Below are 21,736 nucleotides of genomic sequence, written 5' to 3'. Positions count from 1 at the left end.
TATTGGGATAAACGTGTTGTTTAATGCGTATGATTTCGCTGGCTCATTTTAGCTCGACTGTGATACGGTTGGATCGGTTAAGTCTTCGCTATTTGTACCTTTTATTCATTTCTTTGGTTTATCAAATTAATAATCTCAGTAATGAACAGATACTTTATCAAAGTGCAATTGTAAAGTTGCATAATTTATGTATGTATTGTTCCAAATCTCAATTTATCTGTTAATGTTTTTAACAGTTTTTTCTTTGCATTGAGAAATTCAAAGGTTTCCTATCTCTCTCTCTCTCTCTCTCTCTCTCTCTCTCTCTCTCTCTCTCTCTCTCTCTCTCTCTCGTATAATGGATAAGGTTAGCATTATCTGCTCTCATCGGAATTACGAGGCTGAATTTCGGGATTTTTTTGCTGCCCCTTTGTTGAAACTGCTTGTGACTTTCAGCGCGGTATTTGCGTTTGCAGTTCTTTGAATCGCTTCACGAATTTCCATACAGACACACACACACACGTACGCGCGCGTATGTACACACATTTACACATTATATATATATATATATATATATATATATATATATATATATATATATATATATATATATATATATATATATATATATATATATGTTTATATATATATATATATATATATATATATATATATATATATATATATATATATATATACAGTATATATTATATATATATATATATATATATATATATATATATGTGTGTGTTTAGAATAAAAAATCACAGCGAACACTGTCACATTCATTTCATACCTTGGGTGTATAGCCCGGTGCAGAAGCTCTGTGAGCATCGGCTGCTTCATACATTATCACAAAGGCTCATCAACAGGTTGTCCGATTCCATTTTTTTCAGATTTAACTCCTTAATACCTGTTCGAGTTAATCCTTTGTGGGTTCACATTACAATTTAAAAATCACAGCTTTCATTTTCACTGATAAATTTCCTCTTGAATAAGTTCCTCGTTGGACGAGTCTGTAGGGTTCTCGGCTGCACATTATCACAAAGAGTTCATCAACAGGTTGAAGAATTAGAGGAATTTATTTTTTGACAGAAATATTTCTCGCTATAATGTGGTACCTGATTCCACAAGAAGTTAGGTCCCGTTGCTAGGTAACCAACAGTTCACGTAAAATAAGTCTAATCCTTTGGGCCAGCCCTAGGAGAGCTGTTAATCAGCTCAGTGGTCTTTTAAACTGATATACTTAACTTTTCCTCTTGAATACATTTGCTGTTAACTTTCTCCTGTTGCTGTGACTTTCAGATTCTGTTACCAGTTCATGCATTTTTTTTTCACTATCCATAGTTCTAAATCATCTACAAACATCAGTATGTCACATATACGTTATTCATAGCTTCTTTTCTGATTTCACAACTTTGCCTCTTCATCTACGGACTTTTCTTTTATTTCTGTCGTAACATCATCCAATAAGACATTAAACAGATTTGGAGTCGTAACAGACCCTTCACCCAGACCTACTGTTACACCAAATCAGTCACTTACCCTCCTACACTTCCATTGCATAAACTTAATTGCTCTTAACACTATTTCTCTGTCCCATACATACTCAGCACCCTCCACATTGCTTCACTATTGGTTTTATCATATACTTTTTCCAGGTGTGTGATTCAAACAGTTTTTTCACTTTACTTTTAAATAATTGCATAGCTGTTTTATAACAAAAGTTATTCCATGCACTCTCTTCCCTCTCAGAATCCACTGTTCTTATCCTATCAATCCATCTGTCATCTGTTTTATTTTCCCAGTCTGCTACTATACAATATCTTTGGAATATTTAGTAACATTATGCCCCTATAATTCTTACAGTTGCCAGCTATCACCTTCACTTCTATGCAGTCGAACAATTGTTCGTCAATCCCATTCCTCAGGAGCCTTTCCCACATCCAGACGTACTTTAAAAACCCTGGTCAGCCATTAATCTCTCAATCACCCCACCACTGCATCTCGTTTGCAATCTCGTCAGCCTCTAGCGTCTGTCCATTCCCCAGACTCTCAGTTATCCATATCCCAAGCATTTTTCAACTTGCCCTAAACATTTGCGAACAAGTGGCACCGAGCTCCGCCTCATTTCTATCTAATGCCAGAGGCCATCAACGGTCTGGAAGGCAACAGATCTTCAGATTATTCAGTCCATCGACTCAGGAGTGCATTCAGTCAAGAAGCTCTTGATCCATTGGGATCTTTTATTCAAATTCTTGCTCATTAACCTTTCTTTCTGCATTTAGTTCTTCGAAGAACAACTTGCTCCTCAAAGTTCTTTCGCACTTCTTCCCTGTTCATGTTAATATGTATATATATATATATATATATATATATATATATATATATATATATATATATATATATATATATATATATATATATATTATACACATATATATATATATATATATATATATATATAAAATATATATATATATATAAAGAGCCAATAAAGAAACCAAAATGTAGAAAGTAAATGCTACATTTCAGAGACCAACTGTCTCTCTCTTCAGGCAAGTAATATATATATATATATATATATATATATATATATATATATATATATATATATATATATATATATATATATATATATATATATATTCGCCCATAGTTTTTTCCAGTTTTTAGAGGCGTAGGATTTTGCTCTTTGCTGTCTTTTTTTTTTTTTTTTTTGTTACTGATTTTTTCGGTAATGGAATTTGACTGTCATCAATTCACTTTAACAAATATTCGTGCAGGTCAGCTGATGTTTGGTTTCTACAGGTCAATGAGCATTTGATCAAGTGACCCGATAGTTCTAGTTAGGTCAGTAATAGTTAAAATCCGGGTAACTGACAGTGGAAGTCATGCCAGTGACTATTTCTTAAAATCGACAGATGATTCAAGACAGGTCAGTTGACTTTCAATCAGCTAACGGTTCAAGGCAGATCAGTTAGCGTTTGGTCAGGTCAACAGATAAATAGCAAAGTTTACTTATGAATAGTTAAGTGACCTAAAAGTCAACAGTATTTACAAAAATGTTTATCCTGTAATCTTGTCTTTTATTTTAGACGAAATGTGAATTTTCACTTAAAAATTTTTTTTTTTTTTTCATTTTTCCCCTTAGTGCAGCTCTCACAGGTCGTAATGGAGAGGGACCAATTACCCTTCCATGAAAAATGAAAAGATTCCACTTTTATTTAATAGTAACGGGTTACCATAAACCAGAAGTAATTTCTCATGGTTATGTGAATGGATTTTGCTAGTTCTCTTTTCTCGACTTTTTTCTCTCCCCCAGTCAAACGCGCCCGGAACGTACGACACTATATATAACTCATTTTTAAACTTCTCATTTTAGTGTTTTTTCATCTATTGCTTTAATTTTTTTTCTTTATTTATCTGTTGTTGGCTAAAGGCTTTCGGAATAAAAGTGTCAGAAGTAGCAATAGGACCACGGGGGGAAAAGGAACAAAGACTATAAACTATGGGAACACAAACCCCAGGCAATGTAGGTGATGTACGATGCTCACCAAAACGCCCTTTGGCCTGATGGCTCCAATAATTCAGCTCCCAAGCACCCACTAGAGGTTGATGCACGCAGCAAACAAGGCGGCACTAACAAGCAGTAATGTAAACCTCAAACTAATCAAACTAATCACAGTTTGACCATAGATCTTGTCCAACGATCGCCAATAGTCGGGTCAAACTATTCTCGGAAATTCTCGCCCCGTGATGAAAGAGGCGTGTGGCAAGGGGGAAAGCGAAAGGGGGCGGGGCTTCGGTTATGTCTCATAACTCGCGGAATTGTTAGTCCTTGGAAATTTGGGATGGCGGGCTTTTCAATTCCAATCTATTTCATTGCAGTAACCTCGGTTTCAGGGATTTCCAGCCACCCCAGGCACCGCCATAACCTAAGTCACAATTAAGAGAGGGTTTCCCTCCGTGCGATACGCCAATGAGTTTTGCGAGAGCACACGATAGTGGTGGTGGTGGTGGGGGCATTTAGCTGTTGGTTCCCATGGACTGTGGTGTTACTATTATTATTATTATTACTATTATTATTGTTATTTATTGTTGATGTTCTAGTTAATGTTGTTTATCTTGTTTTTCAACTATTAACACCACTACTTAAGAGAGACAAGCATACGATCATTCTTGGTCATTGCTCAATGAAGGAGAAACCTTGTGCAAAATTAGGCCTACCTCAGCCTCTTATTTTCTTTTTAGTCTACGCAGAGCACAATCAACAGCACATCGACCTCCTCAGTAGGTACATTGGCTTCCGCCTTTTCCTTGCACGCATTCTCGCTCTTCCTATATATATATATATATATATAAATAAATTTCTGACTCACGTCGGGATCGAACCCAGGTCTCTCAGGTGGAAAGCAAGGGCGTTATTTACAAGTCTAAAAGAAGTTTGAGAGCAACTGCAAGGAATTACCTGGGCAAGCTAACTGCTTGCATACCAGCGAGTTTTCAACTTCCCGACTCAGCAATGACCCAATGGACAACATTTCATTCGAATTATCCCTTCTGAGTGAATAAGATAGAAATCATCAACACACAATCATGGAACAGAAATAAATTTCTGACTCACGTCGGGATCGAACCCAGGTCTCTCAGGTGGAAAGCAAGGGCGTTATCCACTCGGCCATACAAGTCTAAAAGAAGTTGGAACCTGAGAGCAACTGCACCCAAGGAATGAAATGTTGTCCATTGGGTCATTGCTGAGTCGGGAAGTTGGGGAAAACTCGCTGGTATGCAAGCAGTTAGCTTATAGTTGTTCTCAGGTTCCAACTTCTTTTAGACTTTATGGCCGAGTGGATAACGCCCTTGCTTTCCACCTGAGAGACCTGGGTTCGATCCCGATAGTCAGAAATTTATTTCTGTTATGATTGTGTGTTGATGATTTCTATATATATATATATATATATATATATATATATATATATATATATATATATATATATATATATATATATATATATATATATATCAAGACCCTTTCATTCTAATACATCAGCTATCCTCAGCATGGAATATCTAGGTCAACTTACCAGTAGGTATCGTATTTCTATGCATGACCATGCAACCGCAAAGTAACACTCCCTAGTCCGTCATTAAATGGAATCTGACCAGATATTGATAATTAATCTGTTGGAATCTAGAGTTATCATCCTTTTAATCTTTCTTCCCTTAGTCTGGCTCTTTCACATTGAGGAACCTCACTGGGAGCTTCAATCTCCACAATGTATAGGTGCTGATGTTGTACGTTACTGGTACATTATTGTTGAATATGTTGCTCGTAACTCAGATATGAAGAGATAATTTGACAATTCAGCAGAATTTAAGCAGAAGGTGAATAGTGCAGATTATATATATGTATGTATATATATAAAATATGAGTGTGTGTGTTTGTGCGTGCACATACGTATCATTTTATACTTATAGGTATAAATTATATGAAGACAGGTGTATCGAGTAAACAATGAAGCCATGATTTCATCATCCAAGAACATTCACTTCATTGTCCACTACAGCCATCCGTAATTTAAGATAGGGTCCCTACCTCCAACTTCCCATCCCGCCCCCCCACCCCGCCAACAACCCACCCTACCAGTGGGGCCCCAGAGGAAACACGGCGAAACGTGTAAGTCCAGTGTAACAGAGGGGTCGATAAGACTCCCCGAGGGCGTGCTCTTCGTTAATTCCTTCCCAGGTACAGCAGCGGAAGGACAAGTCCCTAAAGGAGTGCTAGGGGTCACTACCTGTACCTACTACAGGTAGGGAATAAGGAATTCATTCATAAGTCCTCTGAAGGGAGGGCTTCGAACTAAAGGGAGACGAGAAAACAAGTAAAAAATGCGCCGAAGTTCTTCGGCGCAATCAAGTTTTCTGTACAGCGTGTAATGCTGTATGAAACTCTCAGCCACGGTCCATGAAACCCTTATCCGCGGCTCATGGAACTTTCAGCCACGGCCCGATGGTGGCCTGTGTTGCTGGTATCTATAGCGGTGCCAGGCGCACGATTATGGCTAACTTTAACCTTGAATAAAATAAAAACTACTGAGGCTAGAGGGCTGCAATTTGGTATGGTTGATGATTGGAGGGTGGATGATCAAAATAACAGTTTGCAGCCCTCTAGCCTCAGTGGTTTTTAAGATCTGAGGGCGGACAGAAAAGTGCAGACGGACAGACTAAACCATCTCAATAGTTTTCTTTTACAAAAAAAACTAAAAAGTGGGAGGAGATTTTCGACCTGCACAGACATGGGAAGATCGTCAAGTTCTGGAAGTTAAGGAAGATAACTGAACTAATGGAAATAAGGATGATTTTCCTCTCAGCGGGAACCAGAGGAGGTCTTTTGAGTGGCAGGAATTAGAAAGAAAGAAAGAGAAGAGTCTTTGATGGTACAGCGATAAAGACCCCTGAACAACTGGATCTGAGAAAGATCTTTGGAGTGCAGAAAGAGCTAAAGATCCTGAAGCTACTGGACCTGATAAAGATCCGTGGGGCACAGGAAGTGATAAGGGCCTCAAGCTAGTGATCTGATAAGGATCTTTGGAGTGCAGAAAGTGGTAAAGATTTTCAAGCTGCTGGATCTGATAAAGATCTTTGGAGTGCAGAAAGTGGTAAAGATCTTCAAGCTGCTGAATCTGATAAAGATTTTTTGAGTGCAGAAAGTGATAAAGATCTTCAAGCTGCTGGATCTGATAAAGATCTTTGGAGTGCAGAAGTAATAAAGATCCTGAAGCTACTGGACTTGATAAAATCTTTGGAATGCAGGGGATGATCAAGATGATCAAGCTACTAGATCTGATAAAGATCCTGCAGCTACTGGATATGATAAAATCTTTGGAATGCAGGGGGTGATAAAGATCACCAAGCTACTAGATCTGATAAAGATCCTGAAGCTACTGGATTTGATAAAATCTTTGGAATGCAGGGGGTGATAGAGATCACCAAGCTACTAGATCTGATAAAGATCCTGAAGCTACTGGCTCTGATTAAGATCTTTGGAAGTGATAAAGATCCCGAAGTTAATAGCAGTGTCATCAACAAAGATAGGCTGATGAAATATGTAACAATTCATTTCGAGAGCTGGAAAATCTCTCTAGATGATATACTTCTAAAAAAAAAAAAATTAGTGTAGTATGCGTATTACTTGGGACTTATGTATTTTATGTATTTTTCGTATTTTTCCAGACCAAATAATCTCTAATTAATACTATGTAATTACATAAAAGCTTTTCTAAATATTTAGAAAAGCTTTTATGTAATTTCATAGTATTAATTAGAGATTATTTAGTCTGGAAAAATACGAAAATACATTAAATACATAAGTCCCAAGTAATACGCATACTATGAGGAATTAAAGTAATACTTTAAGATATTTAGATGAATCATATTTCTAAAAATTTATTTAAAAAAAGAGGTATTTAAAGAATATGGAAATCTCGGTGACTTTCTCAAGAAATAAATTAAGTACCCCTGTGCTTAACAAAGTACCTTTAAGAATGATTTACCCCCGCTTCCTTCCTTTGTAAAAAAAAAAAAAAGAAAAGAAAAGGAAAGCCCCAGGAAGGCCAAGGTCTATACCAACTACGGTCGGAGCACATTCCTTCGAGACCAGCTTCTGGAGGGGATGGGGAGGACTGGTAAGGGGATGGGGTTACTGGTAAGAGGGGAATGGGACTGGCTAGAGGGAGGGAGCTGACTAGGGAATAGGGGGGAAGGGAAGGGTGGTAGGGTATATGGTAGAGGGGAAAACTTCTTACCAGAGCCTTGGGGTGTGTGTTGAGGGTGTTGGGGAGGGGGTGGAGGGAAGGTGGAGGGGGGGGGGCAGAAAATGGCTCAATTTACCCGTAGAAAAAATGCCGGGGACAAGTCGACGTTCAAATTTGGCTTCCCAGGGCTAATTAAAACTTTGCCTAAATGTTTGCATGTTAGGGACGGTGCGGGGGGAGAAAAGTGAGCGATAGTTAAAAAAAAAAAGGGGGGGCGTGGGGAGGGGGAGGGGGTTAGGTCCTCCCGAAAAAATCTGGCTTGGGGTAAATGGGGTCGACGTAGTAGTGAGGGGAAACGAGGGGAGGGAAGAAAAAAAGGGAAGAAAGTAAGCAAAAAAGAAGGGAAGAAAGTAGGGTGTCTTCCTTAGAGTAATAATGAAACTCGCCGTTTAAGGGAAAAAAGTCACACACCCAAAGAAAAAAAAGGGAAAAAACTGAAGGGTGTTGTAATTTCTTTCCAGGGAAATCATGAATCTCTGGTGGCATATTAATGTTACTGTTGATTAAAGAAATTCAAGATTGCCTTTTTTTTATTGTACTTCCAAAAAATGAAATGGTTGTTGAGTTACCCATTTCTTTTATATTTTCAAATTAATTTTTATTCATACGTCTAGTTTACTCCCAAGATTCTTGGTAAATAACTTGACTCGTTTCGGCTTCTCTCATATGTATGCCTGAGCATTTTGAATAATAATAAATAATAATAATAATAATAATAATAATAATAATAATAATAATAATAATAATAATAATACGGAAATTCACAATACCTAGTTTATGAAAATTCTAACCCGATAAGCCAAGGGCAGTTATCTAGTCACGTGACCTAGCGAAACCTCTTCTGTTGTGCAGATTCTATAGTAACTCATTTTAAGTTCAGCTGCTGCTGTTTCATAGCCTGTAGGACTTTCTCTCAGAGACAGTTACATAATCCTTTACAATCTGTGTAAAAGGCCTTATTCTTTAATACTAAATCCGACATTACTCTTTTTCATTTAACCCAGCATGCGGCCCCAGCGCTTCCCTATTAATTATGTCATACACAGTATGTTAGACTTTGGTTTCATCTTCCCATATTAATTATTAGAGATTTGTCAACAGTAGAGTGAGTCGGCTCCTCGATCTGTGTAATGTTAACAGATGTATTCATGTGTCAGAAAATTTTGAATACAGATATTTCACATTTTTTCCCGAAGAAGACAATATCCAAGTAATATCACAGTTCACAAAATATTTTTTAAGAAAAAAAAATTTACAAAAGCATCGCTGAAGATTTTTTTTTTTAATAGTCCGTGTGTGTCTGAGCTTTTAGATCTGGATTGAATGATATATATTTCATGTACATAATTCATTTCCTATCGCTAACGTTTTTTTCCTCTTTTTTATTTCCAGTTTAAAAAAAGCCGCAGGTCTCCCCGGCGTCGATAATTTTGGCTACGGTGATACTCGCTGGACCTTTTCAGTAAGTCAGTAACTCATTTTTAATTGTATTTGGAAATATCTGTTTAGAGTTGGGTTATTCATACAAGGGAGGCATTCCAGGTTGGGTGCGTTAAGCGAACTTCTTACAGAAGAGAAACTGAAAATATGGAGATGATATGACAGATAAAAACGTATAGTGCAACTTTCTGTGCGTAGAACCCTAAATTAAAGATGCAAGTGGAGTAAAATTGAGGGGAGAGAGAGAGAGAGAGAGAGAGGTGGGTGATATCATTTATTTCTACAACGGTTCGTATTCTTGGCATGAACGCTCCACATTATCTTCTTGCCATAAATATTTTTATGTTTTCATGTAGTCTGTCGCCGAACCTGAATCACTTCCCTCTTGTTCTTTCTGTGTCTTTGTGTCTGTCTGTCTGTCTGTCTGTCTGTCTGTGTGCGTGCGCGCATGCGTATGTATTCTCTGAGTATGTTTCAACGTCATAATATATTTCGAACACGTTGCCTCATAATTTGCCTGTATGTAACCGATGGGTCCAAACGTGAGAATTTGGCAAGAAACCCCTTAGAAAAACCATACATTTGGTCTTGGTATTAGCATTCAAGCCATATTACGACCTAATGAGTTGACACCTGCTGGTAATGCGAATTACATTGCAATATCTTTATGTATTACAAATGGTCGTCCTTGTGGTGGTGTATTGCCGTCAGTGCACCTCACACGCGGTGCACTGTAGGCATTACTTAATGGTCTTTGCAGCGTTCCTTCGGCCCCTAGCTGCAACCCCCTTCATTCCTTTCACTGTGCCTCCTTTCATAGTCTTTCTTCCATCTTACTTTCCACCCTCTTCTAAAAGGTGTTTCATAGTGCGACTGCGAGCTCTTCTTCCTTTTACTCTCAATTTTCCTTTCAGCGCTGAATGACCTCCTAGGTCCCAGTGCTTGGCTTTTGCCCAAAATTGTATATTCTGTATAATCTACAAAGGGTCGTTTACCTTACACTCAGCTCTTGCTTGTATCTGGGCTTGAAACGGGCTGAGAAGACAATTAGTCGCTTTATCTTGGTTATTTCTGGAGAAACTTTAGTAGGACGCATTGCTGTGACTTGGCTTGTTTACAGGATGACAAAACCAAACCACGCCCTTATCCCACCCCTACCCCAATAGCAAGGTCCTTTCCCCCAAAAAAGTTACATTTTGATCTCTCCTGAATTCTAATAACTTATCAGTCCCGAGGCTTCCCTTTGGAAAAATTTGCGTAAAAATCCACTCTCATGACCTTTTGTGTAATCTTTAACAAACAAATACACAAACAAACATCAGATCGCAAAACATAACCTCTTAGTCAAAGCATAAAGAAAAATTTTTTGAATTATGTACAAAACTGAGACCTTTCGTGAGGAAGAATACGTAGGATTTGATGATAACTGAGAAATTGACGACAAACTGAATAATTCCATTTGCGAAAATGAGCAGGATTAAGTAACATTGGCACTTATGTTTTGGAAGTTTAGTGAAAAACTGAGATCAAACATGGCCGCTATTTTGTAAATTGCATAACCACCTAAAAGCTGCGCACTGAACATTTAAAAAGATAATGATTGATCAGTTATATGATTATATATATATATATATATATATATATATATATATATATATATATATATATATATATATATATATATATATATATATATATATATATATATATATAATATATATATATATATATATATATATATATATATATATATATATATATATATATATATATATATATATATATATATATATATATACGTGTGTGTTTGTGTATGTGTGCGTGTATGTACGCATGTATGGATGTATGTATGTGTATTTATTTTTCCTAACATATGCATGAAGTGGGAATGTAAATGAGGAACGATATATTTCCTATTTATCGTCCTTGATGAACACCGAACGTTACGCCAGCTGGTTTAAGATATCGAAATATTTTGTGTCAAATCCAAATCATTTAGGTCTTCTCTCTCTCTCTCTCTCTCTCTCTCTCTCTCTCTCTCTATGTGATTTTCTGATTCTTTCTCTTTCTCTATCTGCCTTTAATGTTTTTTGTTTTATGTGATTTTGTTGATTCTTTACAGAGAAGAAGAAATTTCTGTTATTTTCCTTTAATGTTTTTTTGTTGTAATGTGTTTTGTTAGAGAGGGAATTATATTCCACAAAGGAGAAGAAAGAATAAAAGATGTTAGAGAGAAAAGAGAAAAAACCTTTTGCAGAGTAGAGAGAGAAGAGAGTGAGAAATATTAGAGAGGAAAGAAAGGAAAACCTTTCAAGGTTAGAGAGTGATAGGAAAAAAAAAGGAAGACAAACAAAAAATATTCGAGAGGGAAGAGAGAAAAAATTTCAAAATATAGAGAAAAAATAAAAAGAGCAGACGAGAAAAAAAATTAGACAGGAAGTGGAAAAAACAGATTTGACAGAAAAAAAAAAACAGATAGATGAGAAAAAATAAAGAGAGACAGAGGAGAAAAAATACAGACAGACAGATAGACAGACAAGAAAATATAAAGACAGACAGATAGACAGACGAGAAAATAATAAAAACAGACAGACAGACAGACAGACAGACAGACAGACAGACAGACAGACAGACAGACAGACAGACAGACAGACAGACAGACAGACAGACAGACAGAACGCAACGCAACGCCTCAACCGATTTTTTCCTCCTCTTAAGACCCGAATTCCCGTCGGAAGTCGGTAGGAGCGACGTCCTTAAGACCGGGCGAAGGAAGCCGGGTGCTGTCCGTCCCCTCCCTCGGCAGGGGCGTTCTCATCCGACGAGGTATTTCGGGAAATTTTTACAACTTCATTAAGACTGCCCGGGGGAGTCAAATTTCTCAACTTTGTGTTTTTAATTAATCTCCTTACTCTTAATCACTCCAGCTCGGTAATTAGCAGCAGTTTCTAATCTCAGGATCTTCTTAATTAAAAATTGATTTAAAAATAGCGGAGATCACACCCAGGCTCCCTCCGCCGCCGTCGTCGTCGTCGTCTCTCTCTCTCTCTCTCTCTCTCTCTCTCTCTCTCTCTCTCACATTTGTTGTGATAAGGTGGATGAACTGTGTAAAATGAATCTCTCTCTCTCTCTCTCTCTCTCTCTCTCTCTCTCTCTCTCTCTCTCTCTCTCTCTCTCTCTCTTTTTCTATCTTATACATTTGTTATAGTAAGGTGGATGAGCTATACCAAATGAATCTCTCTCTCTCTCTCTCTCTCTCTCTCTCTCTCTCTCTCTCCTAATTATCTGTTACTCTGTTATCTTACTCTGTTTATTTTCATCTCATTTTCTGTCTCTCTCTCTCTCTCTCTCTCTCTCTCTCTCTCTCTCTCTCTCTCTCTCTCTCTCTCTCTCTCTCTCTCTCTCTCTCCTTCCGTCACAATTGCAACCTGAAAGAATATCATTCTTCTTCATTTTTGAGCTGGACGAATTAATAAGTCTCGAGGAAAAGCACCAGAGAGAGAGAGAGAGAGAGAGAGAGAGAGAGAGAGAGAGAGAGAGACTCCGGAGTTAATCCTCGCTGCCCTCTTGGGCCTGTGCAGAAAACATCAGCTGATTTATGCAAATGAGAAGTTCATACCGTAAGCTCTTGTTCCGTGGGGGGAGGAGAGGGATTGATAAGGGAAGGAGGGATGGTGGAGAGGAGGGGGGGAGGTTGGTAACTGGAATGAGAGAGGGAGAGGATAGGACTACTGTGGATGGAGGTTTGGAAACTACATTGAGTAAGCATATCATTCCGTATGATTAAATCTTGACTGTTTAGCAAGTAGGTCTATACGATCGACATTAGAATGGAAATGAGGCAACGGAAGATAGAGAGAGAGAGAGAGAGAGAGAGAGAGAAATAATGAAATTAAGTGGTAGAGGAGAAAGAGGATGAAATAAGAATATAAGAATGAATTTGAGGAATTCAAGAAGAGGAGGAAAAAATTAAGGTAAAAATAAATCAGTAGGTAAGTATGTTTCCTCGGTAGCTCACAAATGTGACAGCTTCCCTATGAAATGTGAAGCCCTATAGTAATCAGAAACATCCCACCTACCACATCATAACATCCATATACTGGAAGGAGTAACATCATCTGACATTCCACACATCAACTGGTCATAATTAGTTTGTTTCAAATAGGTTAGTCGTGTGTATATTTCCCTTTTTGTTGCGAAATATTCTCAATTTTAACTTCGTTTTTCGCCATGTATGCGTAACATTAACTTTGTTTGTTTTTTTTACCATATATGCGTAACATACACTTTCTCTTTCGTGAAAGATGCGTAAAGTACACTTTCCCTTTTGGGGAAATATCTGTGATGTACACATTCTCTTTCGCGAAATATGCGTTATTTCTACCTACTCTTTAGCGAGATGTGAGGAATATACACTTTCTTTTCAACAAAATATGCGTAATTCACACTTTCTCTTTCGAAATATGCTTATTATAAGTTTTCTCTTTCGCGAAATATGCGTGATATACACTTTCTCTTTGCGAAATGAGTAGTGTACACTTCCTCTTTCGCAAAATATGCCCTTTCTCTTTCCTGAAATATGCGAAATGTTCTCCTTCGCGAAATATGAGTAATGTACACTTTCTCTGGCGAAATTGCGTAGCATACAAAAGCCCTTTCGCGAAACATACAATGTGCACTTTTTTCTTTCGCGAGACATGCGTAATGTACACTTTCTCTTTCGCGAGACATGCGTCATGTACACTTTTCTCTTTCGCGAGACATGCGTCATTTACACTTTTCTCTCTCGCGAGACATGCGTCATTTACACTTTTCTCTCTGGCGAGACATGCGTCATGTACACTTTTCTCTTTCGCGAGACATGCGTCATGTACACTTTTCTCTTTCGCGAGACATGCGTCATGTGCACTTTTCTCTTTCGCGAGACATGGGTCATGTACACTTTTCTCTTTCATGAGACATGTGTCATGTACACTTTTCTCTTTCATGAGACATGCGTAATGTGCACTTTTCTCTTCGCGAGACATGCGTAATGTACACTTTTCTCTTTCGCGAGACATGCGTCATGTGCACTTTTCTCTTTCGCGAGACATGCGTCATGTACACTTTTCTCTTTCGCGAGACATGCGTCATGTACACTTTTCTCTTTCGCGAGACATGCGTCATGTACACTTTTCTCTTTCGCGAGACATACGTAATGTACACTCTTTCGCGAAGTATGTGTAATTCTTACTCTCGTTTTCAGGTCTCGTCATTTCCTGAAATTTTCAAAAGGCTTAGGAAACAAATCGATTAAATATAACTAAACGATTTGAAATTCTTCTCAACACATAATTTCTCTCTCTCTCTCTCTCTCTCTCTCTCTCTCTCTCTCTCTCTCTCTCTCTGTAAATTATACAAAAATTCAAAAGTGCGAGGGAAAATGACCCTAGCACACCCGACTTGAATTATAACTGTTCTGTGAAACTTGACAGCAATAAAAAGTAGTTTATTTTCTGTAATTAAGGAACGTCACTCGGCTGAAATTTGGAGTTAGCGCCCCTTAGAGTTTGTTCCCGTTTCACGTTCGTTTTTTGTTCTGTAACTCTCCAAGGCTGTGCGTTCTTATTTACATACATACATACTGTACATGCATACATACATATGCATATGTATATGTTTATATATATATGTATATATACGGATGTGTATATACATATGTAGGCTATGTATATCGCCTTTTCATTCCAAGTGGCAGGAGATTGTTAGCTATTATTATTATTATTATTATTATTATTATTATTATTATTATTATTATTATTATTATTATTATTATCGCTGTTGTTACTGTCGTCTTATGGTCATTGAATTTATATGGGATATCGCCCTAAATATCATTATAATTATAACTGCCACACTCAATGTGGAGTTGCATCGTTAAAAATTCTTATTCTTTTTATTTTTATATATTATTTCGTATATTTAGCTTGAATCACTATTAGCAACTGATAATATGTAGATTCGTAATGAACAACGCAAAGCGACCATGTTCGGAGAGAAAGTAAGTTCCAATGCGCCACTGATGTAACAACGGCCCCGGAACTAAAAACTTAAAAACGTCATAGAATTATCAAAATTCTTCTCTAGAAAAACAACAATGGATTATCATATGGTTTCATCCTTGTGAATTTGTTAGTTTAGAAAATTACCTTATCTGATAATAAATATCCTGAAAAATAAATAAGATTATGGAATATTCCTTAGTAGTTATTGTATTCTGTTGTAGTTAATTTAATTGCTGTGTTGTGGTCGTGGTTGGTTTATTCCTGGAATTCATCCTATTTTTTGAGCAGAACTTTCAGTGACTGGGAATTTGTCATATTTACGTTGTGGATGTTGATGTCACTATTCACTATTCAAAAGCCTTAAAACGGGACGTTGACTGTGTATCAGTTTCCACAACGGCAGAAAATAAAATCAATCAATTAATAAAAAAGATATAATCTTTTTTTATATATTACCGGCTCGGATGTTATACCTAGTTCCTTTATTTGTGACTTTATTGTGGTATGGTGGCTAGTGTCGTGACATCCCGCTCAGGTGTGGCGGGTTCGCGTCTCCCTCCAGGGCGATGAAAAATCCTTGCTCTGTACCTTGATCAGTTACTACTCCAGTGTGGGGACTGCGGTGGGAGGTTGAAACCAACATTCTTTGGAAGCTTGAATTTCAGGTCAATGGCCCCCTTGTTGTCCTTGTTCCATGTGAATAGGTTGCATCCATCTATTAATAATAATAATAATAATAATAATAATAATAATAATAATAATAATAATAATTGTTGGTTGCTGTTCCTCCTCTTTTTTTTACCCAACCGCAACTGAATTCTGTCTTTAATAATAATAGTAATAATAATAATAATTTTCTTTATTCAACTCAGAGTAACATACAGAGATAAAAAGAAAATTAAAAAATACAGTAAACAAAATTAAGATAACGAGGGATAAGTTATAATAATAAGCGGCTGCAACTAAACAAGAGCTTAATGGAATAATAATAATAATAATTATTATTATTATTATTATTATTATTATTATTACAAAGAAAATATTCATTTCATATTAGCATACGTACAAGCTAGAGTTCGGAGCAAAAGTTAATTTCATCATAAGGTAAACGAGAGAAGAAAAATTGCCCGAGTTAATAAAAGGCGAGTGGATGACCTATAGCCACCAGCCTTCCCTCCCGGGGAAATAAAATGCAGCTGACTCCGTACGGAACACGTACAGGAGTTCATCGGAACATGACACAGTTTTTTCGTCAACGTGCCTTCGCGGGAACTTTAATCTTCTGCTACGTATGTGCTTCAGAATCGCCACCAAAAATAGATCTATCTTTCGGTGGTCTGGGTATAATGCTGTATGAGCCGCGGCCCGTGAAACTTTAACCACCGCCGGTGGTGGCCTATCTTATATCGCTGCCAGAAGCACGATTATGGCTAACTTTAACCTTAAATAAAATAAAAACTACTGAGGGTAGAGGGCTGCAATTTGGTATGTTTAATGATTTGGGGGTGGATGATAAATATACCAATTTGCAGCCCTCTAGCCTCAGTAGTTTTTAAGATCTGAGGGCGGACAGAAAAAGTGCGGACGGACAGACAAAAAAGCCGGCACAATCGTTTTCTTTTCCTAAAATAGATAAGCTAATCACCGTACTTTAATCATATTGGCCGAATTCGACGAAGGCAATTCTGCTAAGGGAAAACTTAGTCGGCACCGGAGACAAAAATGAAAAAAAAAAAACAAGTAAATCACCATACTTTAATGATATTGGCGAATTCGACGAACGCATTTCTGTCGAGGGGAAAACTTGGATCGACACCGGAGGCCAGACCAAAATTTGATAAATGAATGAATAAATAAATCACCATACTTGAATCATATTGGTCGAATTGGTCGCAAGCAATTCTGCCAAGGGGTAAACGTCCGTCGACACTGGAGATAAAAACAAATATAGATAAATGAATGAACACATAAATAAGTAAATTGCCATAATTTAATCTTATTGGTCGAATTCGACGACAGCAATTCTACCGAATGGAAAACTTAGTCGACACCGGAGGCAAAAACAAAAATAGATAAATAAATAGATCAGTCACCAAGCTTAAGTCATATTAATCGCATTCGACCGAAGCAATTTTGACAATGGAAAACTTAGTCGACACTAGGAGCAAAAATAAAAATAGATAAGTAAATCACCACCCTTTAATTTTATTGGTCGAATACGACTATGGAAAACTTAGTCGACACTAGGAGTAAAAATAAAAATAGATAAGTAAATCACCACCCTTTAATTTTATTGGTCGAATACGACTATGGAAAACTTAGTCGACACTAGGAGCAAAAATAAAAATAGATAAGTAAATCACCACCCTTTAATTTTATTGGTCGAATACGACGAAGGCAATGCTGCCGAGGGGAAAACTTTAATCGACGCTGGAGGCAAAAATAAAAATAGATAAATAAGTTGGTAAAGAAATCACCGTACTTTAATCTCATTGGTCGAATACGACGAAAGTGGCTCTGGCGAGGAGAAAACTTGCTCGACCCTGAAGGCAAAATCAAATAAAAAAATAAATAGATAAAATGATAAATAAATCACCACACTTGATCATATTTTCCAAATTCGACGAAATCAATTCAATCGACGGGGAAGTCTTTAATCGACCCCGAAGGCAAAAACAAAAGTAGATGAATAAGTAAGTAAATCACCTCACTTTAATCTTATTGGTCGAATACGACCTAGGCAATGCTGCCGAGGGGGAAAACTGTAGTCGACAGCGGAGGCAAAAATAGATAAATAAGTTACATATTTTAATCAGATTTATAAATAAATATATACAGTAAATAAATAAACCACCATACTTTAATCATACCGGCCGAATTCGACGAAGGCAATTCTGTCGAGGGGAAAACCGTAGTCGACACCCAAGGCATAAATAGTAAATAATAAATGAATAAGTATTAGCCACACTAAAATCACGTCGACTGAATCCGACGAACGCAAAGCAATCGATGGGCTAAGATGTCTACTCTCCGGGGGCGCAAAACACTTATACATCCACACAAACATACACACAACAAAAAAATGCAAGTTGGTGAAAAGCGATCAAAAAGGCAGGTGTGGGGAGGGCTGGCTTGACAGGTTGGTGAAAGCTGGCAACTGGGGAGGACGCGGCACGTACCCGTAATGGGCTCGCCAAAAACAGATGACGATCGCGCGACGCCCTGCTGAGTTTTGTGACAGCGGCCTGACGAGGTAACAAATTTGAGGCCGCTACGAGAAATTCTCCCATGCAGTCATTTTACCCTCTCTCTCTCTCTCTCTCTCTCTCTCTCTCTCTCTCTCTCTCTCTCTCTCTCTCTCTCTCAGCTATTATTTCTCTCATTCCTCTGTGCGATTATTAACCAGTCGAACTTGGTAGCTGAGAGTTTGTTGTGATTTTTTGGAGTGGTTCTTTGTAATAATTTCTGTGTGTGTGTGCTGTTGTTATTGATTCTAGTAAAAAAAATAAATTAGCTGAGAGTTTGTTGTGATTTTTTGCAGTGGTTCTTTGTAATAATTTCTCTCTTCTCTCTCTCTCTCTCTCTCTCTCTCTCTCTCTCTCTCTCTCTCTCTCTCTCTCTCTCTCTCTGTTGTTATTGATTCTAGTAAAAATAAATTAGCTGAGAGTTTGTTGTGATTTTTTGCAGTGGTTCTTTATAACAATTTCTCTCTCTCTCTCTCTCTCTCTCTCTCTCTCTCTCTCTCTCTCTCTCTCTCTCTGCTATTTTTATTGATTCCAGTAAAAAAATAAATTAGCTGAGAGTTTGTTGTGAATTTTTGCATTGGTTCTTTGTAATAATTTCTCTCTCTCTCTCTCTCTCTCTCTCTCTCTCTCTCTCTCTCTCTCTCTCTCTCTCTCTCTCTCTCTCTCTCTCTCTCTCTCTCTCTCTGCTGTTGTTATTGATTCAAGTAAAAAAATAAATTAGCTGAGAGTTTGTTGTGATTTTTTGCAGTGGTTCTTTGTAATAATTTCTCTCTCTCTCTCTCTCTCTCTCTCTCTCTCTCTCTCTCTCTCTCTCTCTCTCTCTGCTGTTGTTATTGATTCTAGTAAAAAAATTAAATTAGCTGAGAGTTTGTTATGATTTTTTGCAGTGGTTCTTTGTAATAATGATTCAAGTAAAAAAATAAATTAGCTGAGAGTTTGTTGTGATTTTTTGCAGTGGTTCTTTGTAATAATTTCTCTCTCTCTCTCTCTCTCTCTCTCTCTCTCTCTCTCTCTCTCTCTCTCTCTCTCTCTCTCTCTCTCTCTCTCTCTGTGCTGTTGTTATTGATTCTAGTAAAGAAACTAAATAACTTACGTGAGGAATAAACCCTACCAACTTGTTTACTGTTACTTTAAGGTAGGTTGAGGAATCCGCTTTTTTCCTCGGCTGCCGTAGAACCGGAATTGATCCACAAGGACTTCTGATACCATACGTATTTACCTTAATTCAGAGAGTCGTTCCAGAATGGTTTACTTTTTTGGTAAACGCCAACCTGACAGGGTTTTATTTTTGTTTTCCTTTAGGTTTAAAGACAATGAGGTAGAACACTTATGCATTTTTAACGAAAAATTGAAATAGCAGTTCATTTTCAGAAATGGATCGTTACATCCCTGCGATGTAAATCTATTTTTCACGGGATTATTGTGGCTGCTATTGCAACTATTGCTATTCAACATGTGAGTCATTACAATTGTCAGTGCTGTATTTTATTACTATTATATCATCATTATCAGCACTGGTTTCTCTTGCAGTCATTCTCCATATTATATGGACAAATTTTTTTTCATTGACGTTACATCTTTAGATTTCTGAAAAGAAAACTATTGTGCCGGCTTCGTTTGTCCGTCAGCACTTTTTTCTGTCGGCACTTTTTCTGTCAGCCCTCAGCTCTTTATAACTACTGAAGCTAGAGGGCTGCAAATTGGTATGTTGATCATCCACCCTTCAATCATCAAACATACCAAGTTGCTTCCTTCTACCCTCAGTAGTTTTTATTTTTATTTAAGGTTAAATTTAGCCTTAACCGTGCGTCTGGCAACGATAAAGGCCAGGCCACCATCGGGCCATGGTTAAAGTTTCATGGGCCGCAGTTCGTACAGCATTATACCGAGACTGCTGAAAGATAGATCTGTTTTTGGTGGCCTTAATTATACGCTGTACAGAAAACTAAAACCGCGATGAAGAAACTTCGACGCATTTTTTAGTTGTTTAGTTTCATATTAATCCTCATATCCAAAGTTACAACCACCAATGTGATTTCTCTTATAATTTTCAGAGTTGGCGGAATTATTTCCACAAAAATATTTCCACTGTGCTGTTGCTTTATTCATTTTTTTTTCGTGCGTAGGATGATTTGACATATGAAATTCCTTCCGGCGATAGTCTTCTCTTTATTTCTATAACCTTCATTTTTTAATAGGAGGGATTTTGGCTTTAGCACCTACGTGAAACCTAAAGAAATCGGTCAACCCATTGTAACATAAAGGAACATAAACATGAAATCTGTGAATATCTTTTTGCAGAGCCAGGAAAAGTAATGTTATAAGGAGTCAAAGTTCAACTTAACGTTAATAAAAAAAAATCTAGAAAATTCTTGAATGGGATGATAAATCCAAGGGACTTAGCTATTTCTGCGTAAAGGCTAAGAGACTTTCAATATTCGTCTAGAAAAAATATTAATGTTTGAATTGGGAATTTAGAAAACTGTAGAATCTTGAAACCTTGCTGTATTTTTTTCTGTATTTCTGTATTTCTTTTGCCAGCGTCTTCATTTTTCTGATATGTATAGCAGTTTTTTGTATGCGTTTTTTTAAATTTTATTTTATTTAATTTCTCCTATTGACCTTTGCATCTTCTATCCGGGTGAGGCCTGCTTTGCTGGGTAACAACAACAACAACAACAACAATAATAATAATAATAATAATAATAATAATAATAATAATAATAATAATAATAATATTTGTATGGAGAATCCAGGTAGCTGGAAATATTCTGGCAAGAAATATAGAAAACTAAGTGCATTACGAAAGATTAAGAAAATGGGTAATATTTGAATACAAGGTTGGAAGACCATTTTGTTTGGCTATGCAAAATTGAGATAATACTCGTATGTCACCTAGTTACCCCTTAAATTTGTATCGTGCATCTAGAAAAATATTATAGTTTCATGGAGTATATCTATTATTAATTAATATTTATTTGGATACTAAAAAAATAATATCGTTATAGGAATTCTCGAAAATTATGAATCTGCAAAAAGCAGGACTCGCCCTGGAAAATGCTGAAAAACTGTGAATAATTGAAGGGTAGTTATAGAATAGAGTGAGATCTAGGACTGTCAATATGTGGGAAGTCGAGTAAACTGATGTGTGATGAGTCAAAACTATTACTGCACGGGAAGCCTAGAAAACTATCATTATATAGGTGATTCT

The 21,736-nt window shown here is 37.1% G+C and overlaps 1 long non-coding RNA gene across 1 annotated transcript in view; it reads left to right on the top strand.

The window, feature by feature from the left end:
• The window catches only part of LOC136851201 (uncharacterized), a 149,234-nt gene that overhangs the window by 85,473 nt on the left and 42,025 nt on the right, over nucleotides 1-21,736 (top strand). The window contains exon 2 of the long non-coding RNA XR_010856806.1: nucleotides 9,189-9,258. This is a non-coding gene — a long non-coding RNA (uncharacterized lncRNA). The remainder of the gene's footprint in view (nucleotides 1-9,188; nucleotides 9,259-21,736) is intronic.

The sequence above is a fragment of the Macrobrachium rosenbergii genome, chromosome 23 (genome assembly GCF_040412425.1).
Source record: "Macrobrachium rosenbergii isolate ZJJX-2024 chromosome 23, ASM4041242v1, whole genome shotgun sequence".
In the NCBI taxonomy this organism is placed as follows: domain Eukaryota; kingdom Metazoa; phylum Arthropoda; class Malacostraca; order Decapoda; family Palaemonidae; genus Macrobrachium; species Macrobrachium rosenbergii.
Note: the sequence above shows the minus strand (reverse complement) of the source record. Positions and strands in the feature narration are given on the sequence as shown.